Genomic DNA, 17,886 nt, shown 5'->3' with positions numbered 1-17,886 from the left:
TAAACAAACAAACAAATAAAATATTCATATAAAATATTTGAATTTTATCTCATTACTTACTTATTAATTCACTGAATATGAAATTAAAATTTTTAATTTAATAATATTTTTATAATATTAAATTAAATTATCTAAGAAAAAACATCTAAAGCGTGTAGCACATAAATTGGAAATACTATGAAATTATCCATACACTTTGACGTTCATGAATTTTTATAAAAAAATATTTAAAGCTCTTGTTATTTTACGGTGTAAACGGTTGTCAAATTCGCCAATAAAATATTTCATAATACTCGTAAGTATAAATAAGAAACTTTAGTATAGTAAATAGAAAATACAATATTCGAATTTTATAAATTTTGACTTAATTTTATAAAATTTTGACAAAGGTTAATATGATAACTAAAACTTTGATTCTGACAAATCTGGCTCAACAAGTTTTTTTATAGTACAAATACTTTATTTATTATACCTCTATACTTTGATACTAATCTTATAGTTTCAATACATGGTATATGAATTAATTATTTCGATTATAGAATGTTAACTGTATCTCTAAAACATGATAACCAACTTCTCCATGCGGTCAGTGTATATTTACCTGACATAACCAAACCAAAGGCAGAGATAGAGAAAGTTTTTATGAGAATCCGCAAGAAGAATTTAAAGAATTTTTAACGAATGATAAGGTGATAATATTGGGCGACTTCAACGCAAGAATAGGCGATTCAGTGTTAAATGGAGTGAAACAAAGATATAACGAAGCGACTATCAACGAAAACGTTGAAAATCTGATAGAATTTTGTGATAATAATGAACTTCGCATCAACAACACATATTTTTCTCATAAGCTGCAGCACAAGTACACTTTTTGCAACACAAGAAGGCAGCAGTCAATCATAGATTATACTGTTAGTAACAGAGAATTTGATGGTTTTCATCAAATGAAAACGCTAAGAGTAATAACTGATCTTCCCTTATAAAGACCGAATCAGAAGCAAGACAATTAGGGGAGAGTGCAAAATCCAAGATGTAGTGAAGTGGTCTAGGTCGAGAAGACGCTTTTGGCGGGATCAAGTAGAAAGGATGTCACACAATAGACTGGCAAAAATCGTAATGCACCAACATATTAATGTAAGACATCCAGTAGGAAGGCCAGCCAAAAGGTGACATGAATGTTGGACATCAGTGTCTCAAGATGGTTGATTCTTGTTGAACACAGGACTAAGGCCTAACATAAGAAGAAGAGAAGAAGAAGATAATTAAGTATCTCGATTCGTTTACTATCAATTTAACATTCTAGCAATTCAAATCTATGGAGTGCTATTGCCTGTTTACTAATATAGTAGACATACAATCAACGAGCGCTATTGTCAAATTGTGTTTTATTGCTAACCGTATGTACTCGTATTGCAAATTCCCGTGAATTTAATAAAATTTTCATGCATTTTCCAAAAATTTGGAATTTATCGTCTAGATTGTTTACATTAATTGAAAAACAAACTACCTTTTAGCCTGATAATCTATTTCTAATTTAACAAAAAAAAAAACAAAATCCGCCAACAAAACAAAATTTGTCACGAATTTGTGACAGTTCCCACTAACGTAAGTTTGTATGAGTGTTAATGTAAACGTTAACTAAAAACCAAACGTTATGTACCTCCTATACTCTAAAATATACCTGATTAATAGTGCATGACGAAAAATTAAATTCTCGGCATTTTAATTTTTTATTTTATGCTCATATTATAATTAATTTGTAATTAAGAAGTTATTTCTTTTTTAAATTTATTTTTCTTTATAATATATTCGCATTTATGACACACGATTTTGAATTATTTATTCTGACAGATTATGAATTTATATTTTAGAATTTTAAAGTTTTTCAACTTTTCGTTTTATTCTCACAATTATTGTATATTTTCCAATTTTATTTTTTTTTATATTTTAAATAATCAATTAAATATGTCAGAATGTCAAATTAATCTTAATAATAATCTTGATTTATATCCGCCACAAAATATAAGTGATATTTTAAAGTTTAAGAAAAAAACAAAGTAGGTATACAAATAAACAGTAAGTTAAAATTGTAAATTAGTAGTTTAGGAAACTTTATAAAATGAAGTCAACTATATTTAATAGATTTGTTGAATGTTTAAGGCTATTTATGCTTCAGTCGGTATAAAGCGATTGTATTATACCCTACTGCTTTCATTGTTGTATAGCATTATGCGAACCTGTAAAACCATTCTATATAGAAATTTCACGGATACGTTCATAATTCGGCACATAATTGCTGAGTTTCGTGAATCTTAATTTATTATTTTTTCAAATATTCAAAATTAGCTTTTGCAGTTGTATGGCAGCTATCCGAACCAGTGAAGTCACTTCATTCAAATTTTCAGATTTTATGTACTACTGGAGATTGACTTACTGGAGACAGTAAAACTAAAGACTAACCCTTAAACTAAAGACAACCTTAAAAAATTTGATATCTTTATTAGTTTTTAAAATATTAAAAATAACCTGAACCCGTTTTCCGAGTTGGTTCAATTACAATGGCAACATCCTTCCTTGGAAGAAAAGAAACAACTTCTGAACATTCGAGCATTGATCGCATTATTCCTTTTGGAGTTATTGTGCGAGCGAACAGATAGATAAATGGACTTAGTCTAAGTTTAATTTTACATGTTCATATCCATGTGCCGCAGACAACTCCTTCAAGTAGTTACAAACTCCATACCAAAGTTAATATACTCTTCACGAACATGCAGGGTATAAAATATATTTTAATGTTCACTGTTGTTCTATAACTGCATATATGAGCTAATTGGTACCAATATGAAATGATTTTATGTTCAAAGCTTTATGGAATTTTGCATAAGTTCTTAACTAATAATAGAAATAAAATAATATCATGTTTTTATTCTGATTTAATAAAATTCATGAATAATATTTAACAACCATAATGGTATTAAATAATTAATTCAAGGGATTAATTAAATTAATCTAAAACATTGATAGAAATTAAAATGCAGTTCAGTTGCATTAATAATACACTTGTTGCATATTTAATTTATATTTGAATGAATTTATTTTGTAAGAAACAAAGAAACTAGAATTTTAGTTCAAAGAGCACCAGAGAAACCTCGACATATATGATGGATCTAATAATTTCTTGCAAACAAGTTAAGGAAACTCTAACTTCACCATCTCCGCACAAACACACAAAACTTCTACATAAAAGTGATGAGTAACGACTACGCTAGAGTACTAGACCCTTAAAGTGAACAATATTCTATTGTACATATCTAGTACAATATTTAAGCTTACGTTTAGCATTTGAAATATCTACCGCTTTATCGAATAAATTAAAATTTTAAACATTTCTGGATTTATAGTAAATATTTGAAAGATTTGTTTAAGAAAGCATTGTATATATGGACAAATCTCAATCTTAGATTGTGTTTTTAATTCTTTTGTAAAACAAATTGTGAATTTTCCAACTTTTAGTAAAATTCCAATTGCCTATAATGTTTAAAATTATGCATATGAGATTTTGCATCGCATGTAGTCATTTACATCCCATAAATCACCTTCATGATCACAGAACCAAAAAATCAAAAGTTTTCATATTTTTTTCTTCTTTCTATTTTCTATGGATGCTGAATATGAAGTTTTGCAAATATTTTACCTGCTCCTTGTTTTTTCTCTTTTTTTTTAACTTAAAATTTTTAAGGAATAAATTTATTCCATGCGAGAGAGTTTTTCATATTATTATAGACATTAGACCGATTACATGTTTGTATTATAATAAAATATATAAGTGTACACACACACATATATACATATGTACATAATTATCAATGAAATAATAATAATTTTTTTTCCCGTTTTTTGTTTTTTTCTATCAGAAAAATTTTTGGAGCCCATCCTTCTTTAAACTTTGAACATTGCATTAATCTTTTACCTTTTTGAAATTAAAAAACAAATGAGAAAAAAGAGGTAAGAAAGAAAAACGAAATGAGGAAAATAAATACTCACACATACACTTACATTTAAATAAACTTCAAAATAAAACAAAAAAAAAAGGAAAGAAAGAAGAAAAAGCGAAAAGTTTTCAAATGCAATAAATCAAAGCAATATAACTGTATGCGGCATTTTTTGTACATAAAAAACATGGAGGAATCCTAAAAGATCCATAAATATAAAATAGTTATAACAATTTTTGTCTACCAATACTTATTACTGTAAATAATATAACAGTATATCTGTATGAATTCTTGTGTACCGAAGAAGTAGGAGTAAAGGATTCACTATGCATAAGTTGTAATGGCTTTTCTCTTATTTGAAAAATGCACTCAAGAATATGGCCATAGATGGTGATTACATAAAAAATGTCTCAAAGAAAAACTTATAGTTTTACCATCGAAGCATTTTCAGGTATTTGTATAACCGTTATACATTTACGTTGTTATAATCTTTTTTTTTTTGCACTACAACACGGGAGAAGTTCTAATTTTTTTTTTATCTTTTTGATAATAGTAATTTACAAATGATATTATAAAAGAGTGTTAAGGTTTATACTCACTTAACAGCAATAGTAAAACTGTTATACACAACATTTTTTAACACACTTGAAAGTCATAACTTAAAATTTGACTTTAATATTAATGTTAAAGTTTTAGAAATAAGAGATTAACATAAAAAGCAACCAGGTAGTCGGCAATTTGTGAGTTCATAATTTTTGAAACCTGCAATATAATAAACAAACAAACGTCGAGTTTCAACTTTAGCTGCTTTATACATAATATATCTAGATCAATTTTACAACTACTTTCACTTATAAATATGCAAATTTTATCACTTCTAAGACAACAGATGCGGCTGTGTTAAGGCAAAGTATCAAATTCTTCGAATCTATAAAAACGCTTCCGAGCGTGTTTCAGGCCGACGTGCTTGCCATTGCGCGTGCGATTAAACCATATGAGGAGGGAAATCGCGGACAGTAAATAATGATTATATCGGGTAGCTCGGCTGCATCAGAACTCTGAATTCATTTTGGGTTTCCTCCACGATATTATGAAGCTGTCTTGAAAAGTTGAATGAATCAGGTTGGCGTAACTGGATCAGTCTATGCTAGGTGCCAGACAATGTAGGCGTATAATGAAATAAAATAGCTGATGCTCTGGCAGGACGATACCTGCCTTTGCCCCGAAGCCCTTCTGCGCAATCAGACCACATACATGTGTAGGAGCGATAGACATTCTCCCGACCAGAAGTAATTTAAGAAGGCAATAGGAATGGACAAGAATCAGGTGAGAATTCGCATCGGGGTTTTATCAGTTCACTGCAGACTCAGTAGGTTAGGCCTAGAAAATTAAAAGAATTGCAGATTCTGTTGGGAAAATGAATAAACCTCACTATACCTTTTAGAAGAGTTTGATGCTTTAGCTCGCCGGAGAAGACAAATACTGAAGGACTTCTACTGACATAAAAATATTCAAGTACAACATTTATTACAGCAAACATATATTAGAGCGCCACCCTTTAATGTAAGTAACCATACGGTTTCCTGGAACAACTACAAAATTTTTTAATTTTGTTCTTTTTTTTCTTCAGGATATAGCGAAGTTAAAGTAAAATAGAAAACATAAAGTAAAAAAATATAAAAAAAATTAATGGCATAAAGAATAAAATTTTTGTTTTTATTTTTAATATTTAGAAAGGACTTGTTGAAAAAAAAACTAAATTAAAAAAAAAACCCATAAGACATAGAGAAAGTAGAAGAGGTTGTATTAGGAATCATCCTTCCTGAACGACAACTTAATTTAGTATCCGTTCACACATGCATACTTACAAATGTTGCAAAATATTCATGCAAGTAAAAAGTTTTTGTAAGTTAGAAAACAAGTTGTTCGATAACTTATGCCATTTTTTTTTTGTTTTCATTTTTTCAATTCAGATCCAAAAAATTCTACTTCTTTTATTATTTTGGAAAATCATAGATCTGAATAGTTTTAAATCAAGTTTGTCAGATGATACGTTACTGCAAATAAAATATAAAGTAAGGAAGTTTAAAATCAATAGAAAATTGAACACTAAATCATAGATTTTCCATTCCTTTTTTTAATAAAAATTGCTATTTAAAGTGCAGGCACCTAAATTTTTTAAAAAAGAAAATTACTATTCTTCTTCATAGATATATTAAGAGTTTGAAACACCTATTTCTTTTATACTAGCACTATTATTTTTCACAATTAAATGTAAAAATTTTTGAAATTTATTTCATTATGAATTAAAATTTATATTCAGAAAGTTGGAAAATTAATAAATTTGGACAAAAATATACTACATACGTTATTATGGTAATACGGTTCAGTAAAATTCCATAACACTTCTGTACAATATATTAGTGAATATTGAGAAATTACTTACGACAACAGTGAGTTTATGCGATAGGTGTTCAGGAAATCTTTATGCTAACCAATATACACGAATTTTTGGTTAGAATTTAATTTACTAATGGGGCGAACCGTGAATATCCAACCCAGAATGAAATTTTTATTGTGATTTTATGGTAATTAGACCTCACAACACAGAAATATGACAAAGTTTTTGGTTTTTCTCAAACAGCTAAGCAAATTTTAAGTACAATTCATTTTATAATTACGATCTTACAAAAATAATACCGAACAAATCCTATATGCGGGGTGTATTTTACATATCGTTTATTATGGATGCTGGGTGTTGAATGTAGAAAATCGGCAGTTAAATTATGATCATGAGAACTATTAAATATGTTCACATTTATATCTTTGTATTTATGTTGTATGGAAAAATGCACTTTTATACATAAATATTATAACCATATACACATGCAATTATATATCTACTACAATTTTTTATTCTTAATATTTAATTTCTTTTTATTTGTATTATATAAATTAAAATATATGTGGATAGGGTCTATCAATTGGTATTCACAGTATCTTATACAATAATGCAATTTTTGCTTCTTAGACATGCAGTTCTCGAAATATTTGCTTTGCATAGAATATAGAATTTCATATGGCCTTAAACGTTTATACCAAGTTGAATCTTCTTTCATAAAGACGCACTTTGAGTTCTCGAAGAAAGAGAGCGGAAAATCTTCTCTGTTATTTTTTATTTAACTGGACATATTATATCACCAGGGAGTACTATCGAATTTCGGCCACCCTGTTTACGATATACTTATTTTTTTTAAAGTACAAGTTACTATAATATAATATATTCTATATTTTGTTGGTGGAAAAAAACAGGACCCTTACTATATATACTTCTATAAGTAAAAGATTTTTTTTCATTTTTCCATTACATTTTTTTTTTAGCTTTAATTCTGTGTATGTTGCCACTCTTGTTCTTATTATATTTAATTGTTCTAGCCAATAAATATATGACAACATACAAACCTACTATATTATAGTATGCACATTATAATACAATACTGATAATATAGATAAAATATAAAAATAAGAAGGAATAATGGGAGTATGAACAGAAAACAAGGAACAAAGCAAAAAAAAAAAAATATTTTATTCGTAGTAATTAGTAACTTGGGAGTAATAAAAAATTTTCTCTATTGTACATTATATTTTTCTGATTCTAGAAAATAAGTTAATGTGCATCACAATAGAAAAACAAAAAACATTCATAATATGTTCATACATTATAAGTATATCGTATAAACTTTACATACATACAAATAATATGATGTTCAGGAGTAGTACTCGTAGGGAAAAAAAAGAGAATTCATCATCAGTTAATGTTTCCCATCCTCATATTATAACTACATATGTGTGTATATTAAAAATATAAATTTATTTGTAATTTTATTCAAAAAATATTAAGCATTTATAAAATGTAATTATTGGTATGGAGGTTATTCATTTTTAAACGATGTTATAGATGACCACTACCATAATAACTAAAATATTCTTGAAAATCATCTCGAATATATATTTAAAATCACGTACAAATGCTTGAATCCCAAATCTAATAATGCGTATAATAAAATTTTAAAAGATACTGGGAATCAAAATGACTAACCCTATATGGTTCTAAACTGGTAGTTTTATGTTAAAATTTCCGTAAATGAAATTCAAGAAAGTCGAAATATCAATTTGCTTAAATTCACCAAGTTCAAATATAAAATTTTCATATTTTCAAATTAAAAACTTGATATCGTAAAATTTACTCACTAAATCCATAATTCTCTTATTCTCTTTCATATTATCTATTTCGTATACGGATTGCTCCTTAAATTTAATAAAAATATCTAGTTAACTAAAAACAAAATTTACTAATAAAATTAAAAAAACTAAACAAAATATTTTTTTTTTCGAAAATCTCAAGAAATCCTTCACAATATATCTATAAATTAAGATCGATATGGCAGTAAATCAAATTCCATAAACGATATCAATGTTGTCACATCTCGCATATTATGAGATTCAACTTATTTTCAATTTGTTTTTTATCGAAAAAATATTGAACGAACAAACATACCTATTATTATATAAAAATTAAAAAAAAAAATTAAATAATATTATTAAAAAGTAAAGACAAAAACCACATTTGGTCACCATACACAGTAAAATATTAAATGAGAGATAAATGCGGTGACTCTTACAATAGTCTCTGTTAAACATTGTGTGTGTATCTATATATTGTGGATTACATAAGTTTGTATATGTTGTCTGCATATAAGTTTAAAAGTATATATTGCATGGTAAGTGCACAAAATATCTTAGATTTTCAATTTAATATATATATATATATATATAGAGATAATATATGAAATTATTATAAAATTTTGCACAGTAAATTGTACACGATCATTAAACCTACTTATATATATGTATATGCGTGATGCATCATGACGTTACTCATATGACGGTATAAAAAAACATAAAAAATAAAAATGTAATGAAAATGTTGACATTCCATTTAGTTGGTTCATAGTTGCAAATAATTTTAAATTTACGTTAATAAATTGAAAAATATGAGAATATGCTTGAAAATATACGATATTCTATGAAAAGATCAAGAAAATTTTTTTCACAAAAATATTGTTATTTACTTATTAAATATTGCTTTTAATTTAAAAAATATTTTTTATATATTAATTAAAAGTGATTCTCCATAAAGCGTCTTATTTTAATTTATTTATACGTGGTTTGGGCCATTAAGTCTTGAATGTCTTTGAAATGTTTTTATTGTTACGTTAAAAATTAACAATCTAAGTTGATTCTTAATTAGTAAATTCACTTATAGAGGTAATGAGCCAGTATAACATTAATGACCATTAGAAAACTAGCAAGGTCACTGTTATCATGACTATCACCGTCATCTGCACCGTCACCGTTACCGGCAGTGTCACCGTCACCGTCACAATCTACATCATTGGCATCGTCATCGTCATCTTCACCATCAACATCACAGTCAACCTCATCTTCATTGCCAGTGTCAAATTCACCGCTACCGTCGCTGACAATTCAACACTACCGGATTTGTCAGCATAATTGTCACTTTAACCGTCACCGTCACCATTATCAATCATCTCAACGATCACTGTCACCGTCTTTGTTATGCCTTGCCTGCCACACTCTACAAAGTCTTAAAGAAGAAACTTCAAGAAATAAGTCAATTTCTTAATTTTATTTGAAATCGCGATTCTCCTGAAATCTACGACAATTGAATTATGTATAACTCACTTATTATGTATACCAAATTCACACTCATTTCAAATATTTGATTTTAGAATCCAATTTTTTTTTGAGTTGGAAAATTTTTTTCTTCTGTAAAGTTATTGAAAAATATTCGGTAAATATATTTAATATTCCACTGAAATATAATTATATTTAAAAAAATAGTGTAAGAATATAGAAATAATAAAAATTTTTTTTATGAAAGAAAAGTCTTAATATTTTATTCTGTTATACAAAAAATTTAACATATAAGTTCATAGAAATGTAAAATTAATTTTTAAATAAAAAAAATATTTTAAAAATAATTTAATAATAATTTTCATATCTTTATTTGGATAGTTGTTATGGAATTGTGGAATTTTAACTAAAAATATTTTCCTTATACTCACTATTCGTACAATACTGCATTGAACACTTTATCATATTCAATATTCTCTTAATAATAATCGCGAAATAATATCGTCATATTCGTCTTTTTTTCTTTAATTCTTTTAAATTTCCATTTTTTTTTTCAATTTTATTTAATTTATTTTTTTTTTTTTAATTTTTGCATCATATTACATTTTTATTAAATTTTCATTTAAGGGTAAAGGAATTCTATACAACATTTTATATATGAGGCTAATGATGAGTGATATCACGTGCTATAATAAAAAAAAAACTGACATTTCAATCTTTTATATAAATAAAGTATAACAGAAAATCAGTAGGCACATACATAAATGTATGTACATACCTACGTATACAATATTTTATTATAGACTTGTGTAATATTGTAAAATTTTATAAAAATATTTCATATAGACTGTATTTAGTTTTAGGTTGTGAAAAATTACCTTTTATAATATTATTTATTGTAAATTAAAAGTAAAAGAAAAATAAAATGAAAATATTTTAAAATAAAAATGTAGGTACAAATTAAATTTTTATGACGAAAATTATTATGAAATGAAAACAATAAAGCATATTTGTTCACTTGATTTATACTTAATAAAAAAAATAAAATATATTTATATATGTATGTGCGTACGTATAAATACTTAGGTAATATGTAATTATTCTGGAAATGGAAAATTCTACAACTTTTTATTATTTTTTCTCTCAAATATTTCAAAATCATTACAAGAGCAAATAATTAAATTATATACTGTATATCATTTTAAATATAGCACGAGTATAAAAATAGTTTAAGAAAAAATTAAAACGAAATTGAAGATACACACAATAATTAATTTAAAATGTAATATAGTTGCTGATATATAGAATCTTTAAAAATGGTATCCATTTTAAATTCTGTAAAGGCATAGCATCTATTACATTATATTCTATAATATTGATATTCAAAGAAATTCTCAAAAGATGATATGAAGAAGACAAAAGATATAATTAACAACCAAACAGAATTTCTTAATAATTAACTAATACAAATACAAAAAAACAAAATATTGTTATATGTTACATAAAAAAATTCTTCGCCATATCTTACCCTACACTGGATCAATATAATTATGAAAGTTAAAAGTTTTCTTTAAAGTTTTTTTTTTTTGGAAAGTATAATTGTTCAAAATATTTAATTGTTTTATAAAATTATACGATTAATTACAAAAAACTGCTTCAGAATAATGATGGTAATACGTGTAATACTTCAAATATATAACACTTTATACGTATAACACTTTGAACGTATAACACTTTGAACGTATAACACTTTGAATGTATTACACTTTGAAGGTATAAAACTTTGAGCGTATAACACTTTGAGTGTATGACAGTTTGAACGTATAACACTTTGAGAGTATAACACTTTGAACGTATAACACTTTGAGGGTATAACACTTTGAATGTTTAACACTTTGAGAGTATAACACTTTGAATGTATAACACTTTTAAGTACACCACTAAATACAATTATAGTTGCAAGGTATTTTCTTTGTTTCAATATTTTTATCGTGCTTGAGTTCTCTATTTTGTCATTGTTATAGAGAAAACAAAAACATTATGATACATACATATATTGTTATTAATTCCAATATTCTTAACTAAGAACTGCTCTAAGCACCATCTAATTTGAAACATTCAATATTGGATATGCCACATTTTAAATATAAAGACAAACAAATACGAATTATATATTTTCTGTACACATATATCACATATATCAAATAATTTAAATAATTCATTCAAATCATTTTAATTTTAAATAAAATATTGCAATTTAAAATGCATATTATCATACATATATATACCAAAAATATTTTCACCCCTTTTTTTATTATTATTACTTTCAAATCTGTTCTTTTCATTAAAACTTTATGTATGTAGTTGCATTTACTCATAGATACATAGATTTTACTAAACTAATATTTAATTAATTAAAAATCAAGCGTTACAGTACATCTTCATTTAACTCGGGTGTCATCCTAAAACAAATAATATATATGCGGAAGAGCAAAATTATTATGTACAGACAATATTTTAACACTTGTACACTTAAGCAATATTAATATTCCCTTTTTATAATTTTTCATATTACAAAGGAAAGAGGGTTAATAACATTCTTTTCCCGATAATAAACCATAACAATTATTAATATTTTTTTTTCCTAAAGCAAAATAAATATTTTCACCCGAAAGAAAAACAATTTATAGAAAAAAAAGGGGTTTTTCGAAAAATGAACATTAAATCAAATATTAACTTTTATTTTCTAATTTTCAAAACTATCATCATGTTTACATAATTTTAAAACGCTATAAAATTAACACAATACAGCGCAACGTATACGTAATATTTAAAAAAAAAACAAGGAAAAATTAGTTATTCATACATTCGAACTACACAAGTAGAAGAAGAATAAAAAAAACTAATAAAGGATATAGGGAAAATAGGACATTAAAAATTCATCCCTTTGATTTTTTTTTTGTTGATGAAAGACAAAAAAAAATAAAAGGATGACAAATTATTAGTTTATAACAGTTATTTGACATATTAAAATTTTTTGCATTTCATAGTGTAATAAAGAATGTAGAAAAAATTTTTTAGAATGTAGAATTTTTCGTAAAATCATTGATGTATACACGAGCCTTCAATTAGTGTCATGAAAACTAGCATCATAAATCATTTTACTTTATAACCATACTTGGAATATGTTCCGGTACATGTAAAGTATTTTATTAAATTTAAAATTGTCTAATTATTTTAACTTTACGTGAAATGTTTACGTGAAATGTGGAACTAAAGTTTGCTTGTAAGTAAACTCCATAATCTTAATTTGAAAAAACCAATTTTGAATGCATGTAAATAAAATAATGTAATATTGTATACTCTTTCCGTTGTATATTTTCATTCCAAAATGAGCCACAGTAAACTAATTTCACGAGCAAAAATTTTACACGCAATGCACAAATCAACACTATTAAACCAATGACTGATAAATTTCTTCAGCAATTCAAGCCCTTGCTCTATAATTAATTATCTTTCAGCTCCTTTAGTTTTGTATTTCTACTCTCACAGTCGACTGCATTCTATTAAGTGTTCATGAATATACGACACTCTACTCACAACAAAACTCTACTCCACCATCTGCTTTGAGACATCTACAACTACATAGCAATGAAATATTTTAATCACCCCGTTAATAAATATCGACTTTATTACTATTAAGTAAAACTCATCAAAATATATTTTGACGTGACTGCCAATTTTACTCCTATCGATTCTATTGAAGCAACCTTTACTTTTACCATTATGCATGTTACTATGTATCTGCTTCCGTTTTCATGAGAATAGTAAACAAATAAATCACTATTGCATACGCTTTAAAATATGTATCTGCAAAGCTAAGTATCTCAAACATAGATGCAAAATTCGAAAAAATCTATCCAATGGTATGAGCACATTTCCTTATTTTAATGAGTGATGGAGGTCTCAGATCAAAGTAAAGCCGACTTGATTATTACATTGTTATCGAAAATTAGCAATCAAAACAGAAAAATTTTTGAAGGAAATAACCTAATAATTTCATCATACTCAGTTAGTCTGCATTAATTACGCACAAATTTTGAAAGAATTTACATTTTACATTCCAAAACCAAAACTCCGAATAATTCTCTCTTAAAAATTCTATATCACAAAAATATTGTTACATACGTAAATATTATAAACATTTTTCAACGTAAATAAATTACCAAATCAAAACTTCATGACAGCAACTTATTCAAAACAAAAAAAAATTTTCAATAAAATATTCTCATGCAATTTTCAACTATTCATAAATGCAAATCATAACTCGTCACTGATCATAGATAAAATATTGCAAAAACTTTAATTTTTCTTATTCTCTCTTTTTACATAATTTTAAAAATAAAAATTGCATAATAATTTTAAAATTGCAAAAATGAACGTTGTTGCATATTTGTACGTCATATGACAATGAACATTGCGCATAATTTGTTGTTACAATATCACCATATAATACGAGTACGTTTTATACTCTCTTAAACTTTATCAAAATGTACATATATATGTTATATAGCTTTACATATTTTTAATAATTTTTTTTTAATCAACATGTTTCAAAAGTAATCATCACTTAACTCTTCTTTTTATCGTTGATCTTCTCTTTTATTAACATTATATTATTATTATGGTATGGTAAAGAAATGAAAATGATGACAGAAAAAATGATGAGTTCTCCTCATATACACAAATAGTTACAGGCAGATATGAGTAAATTCTCTTAAATGTTTGCGTGTACCATAGAAAAATGTATTTGTCACATTTTTATAACAAAATGTAATAATTGTGATTTGTTAAGCATGTCTTTAAATTGTGTTCATGCAACACGATAGAAAACAATTGCAACATTTTTTGTAGCAAAATTTTCTTTCTAGTTCTTTTTTTTTTTTGCAATATTTAAGATTCTTTTAAATTTTTTTCTAGAATATGTATTATGAACAGCACATGTTGACAAACAATTCCTTCAATTTATTACAAGATCTATAAAGAAAAATTTCATAGTACAAATTCTTACAATATAAACCTTATACTTAAATACAAAATAAATGTATACCCATTTAATCCAGAATTTAAAATTTTTTTGTTTTTTGTGCTTCCTTTGCTCATACTTCCATAGTATATGAAACTCAGTTTAAAATCTTGATACTCGTAGAATATGCCTATATGCATATACAAAAAAATTCATTCGATCTTCGGAGAACTTCTAAATCAGATTTTTATCTTTAAAACAAAAAAGAAAAAAAAATTGGAAACAAAATGTTAAATTTTTACTTTTATACTCTCCAGTTATGTACAAACATATTTTCATTATGAATTGTACATTTTATTAATATATAAAATTGATATGAACATAAAAATATTGTTTAATTTTTTTGTTTTTGATTTTTTTAGTTCAGCACAATCCTGGTAGAGAAAGACAATAGTTAGGTGATTAATATAATACACACTAAAATTATACTTACAAGTATATCATGACAAAATATTGTAGATTTGTAGATTTGTACAAGGGGGCAACAGTGCACCGCGACCACGTATAAAGATTTATTGTGCGCCCCCATCCAAGTGCGGGGCGTGCCCTACAACCATCCTGATGAACTCAAGCAACTTGTGAGGACCGGAAGACCGTAATTCCGCCGCCGTTAGAGCAAAGCCCCCCAGCACCTCCCTCCTCCTATGAGCAAGAGCATCACACTCCCCCAGGAGGTGCACCGAGGTCTCTCCATACTCCCTACAGAATCTGCAAGTATCCTCATTTTCCAGGCCCAGCTGACTGAGGTGTCCCCTAAGCCTGCAGTGACCCATCCATGGTTCTTGGCCATCCCTATAATTTTCTTAAATTGCTTTTGGTCCATGGAAGACTTCTCCAGCGCTCCGACCGCCTTCTTTCTGATTCCTTCCTTAATTCCCAACGAATAGTATGTGGTCCGATTCCGCAAAAGGGCTCCAGCCCAAGAAGAGGTGTATTTGCCTCCTTCCTTGCAAGCGCATCAGCGGCCTCATTTCCTTCCAAGCCCACATGGCCCAGCACCCAACACAGTGTGACCCGGTTGCATTTGCCTAACTCATTGAGCTTCTCAAGACAGCCTCATACTGCCGCGGAGGATACTGAAAACGAGTTCAGCGCTCCTGTAAATCATTATCTACTGTCTCCGATACCCCCTTTCCAGGTTGAACGGCACGTACATTTCAATGGCGTGCAACTCAGCCAGAAACACATTTGGAAAAGTGACAAAATTTTATAAAGAGTATTAACTATTCTTGAAATCTTTAAGTTATATTCGAATAAATAAGGGTTCAAATGTGTTTCCGATGGCCGAATTAGGAGGCTCTTATATGAGCTTTATATGTAAGACGGAAAAAAATTCAACAAAGTCAAATGATGTCCATTTTATTATCAATTAAATTCGCTAGCGCAGCGTCTATGCCTCTTTATTCATTGACTAATCTTTGTGCTGTGAAACAAGTGTGAGCGTCTCTTTAAAGAACATTAAATTATTTTCCGAAATTAAAATTAGCACGTTCCATCTGGGTTTAATTCCTTAAACTAAGTAATGATTTACTCACGTGAGTTCTTTATATTTTGTTATTTCAATGAAGAAGGAGTGGTTGCTAAGTGATTTACGCCTCAGACAATATTAAAGCCTTAGTTTGGGAGCTCTAGCTGCGAAATATACACTTATGTATATATAGTGAAGGCGATATTAATTATAACATTCTCTCAAGCTATGCCATGTCATAGGTAAAATCAGAAATATAGTTTTTAGAAAAAATATTTTCTCATCTTATTAAAAATTAACCCCCACTTTCTCACCACTGTTTTGAGTTGAGATCACCCATAATAAAAATGTTCGCTTACTCACTTTTTTATGTCGTATTTTACTTTTTTTTTTTTATTTTAATTTCGTTTGTTTTATGTTGAATATTATTTTTTATTACCTTTTAAAAAAAAAATCTATACTCATATATAATAAAAAAATATAAAATAAAAATTAATACCTTCATATTATTATTATTGTTATTATTATTATTATAATTATTGTTTTTGTTTTTTATTATATGCTTGTTGAAATATAAGGCAAAAAAAAAAATGCTATAAAACAAATAACAAAATCATCTTCTGAATGAGAGTAGCTAAACTCTCATACTTTAATAATATCTACACACATATGACTATTGAATATCTTTTTTGAAATGGATATTAAATATTGTATACATACCTAAATATATTTTAAAAAAGATGAATAAAATAAAAAAAAAAAAAGAAATCATCTTCTGAATTATGGCCATTCAAAAGATATTTTTATGAAGATTTCTGAAGCAGATAAGCAAAACGTTAAAATATGATATAAAACAAACAAAAAAACTCTTGGTATAAATATAGGATACCAAGCTCAGCATTCTGCTTACTGTTATATGTACACATTAATTTTATAACATTTTATAGAATTGACCGGAAACATCAAATATTTCTTAAACTAATAAAAATATACAAAAAAAAAACAAATGAAAGAACAGTTTTTAAAAATAAAGATTATTATTAATAACTGGCGACACAACGTAATGTTAAAATTATTTTTATTCATTTGATGCATGCCCACATACCTACGTACCCTATATACAAATATTAGATATAAAATTTTAGTTAAAAAATTAAAATTAATTTTAAATGAGACCATCTCCGGTAAATATGAACATGTGTTTATCAAATTAACAAAACAAAAAAAAAAGGAAACTGTTGGACATTTTCTATTTATAGCTGTAAATACACCAAAATACTAAAATCACTGATTACTTTTAACCCTGTATGTCTGTAAAGACCTTAAAAAACCACAACATTAGGGAGTTTCGAAACGTGAACAAAAAATGTACGATACATTGTAGTACGATATACTAAAGAAAAATCTAATGTGGTCAGCACATAGCCGCAATGTGTGTTGTCTAGTTTAGTAAAAGTGTTACAGAAGATCATGAAAATGCTTTTTAAACCTTTCTTTCTAATTTTATTGAAATTAGTGGCTATTAATTTACATATCTCGAAAAATGTAATTTTTGCTCTAAGTATAGTCAGGCAATTAGTTTCACTAACAACCAGAACTTAAATATTAAATTTCAATTTCAT

Source organism: Condylostylus longicornis, unplaced genomic scaffold (assembly GCF_029603195.1).
Source record: "Condylostylus longicornis isolate FDR11 unplaced genomic scaffold, ASM2960319v2 ptg000002l, whole genome shotgun sequence".
In the NCBI taxonomy this organism is placed as follows: domain Eukaryota; kingdom Metazoa; phylum Arthropoda; class Insecta; order Diptera; family Dolichopodidae; genus Condylostylus; species Condylostylus longicornis.
This window is presented reverse-complemented; position numbering follows the sequence as displayed.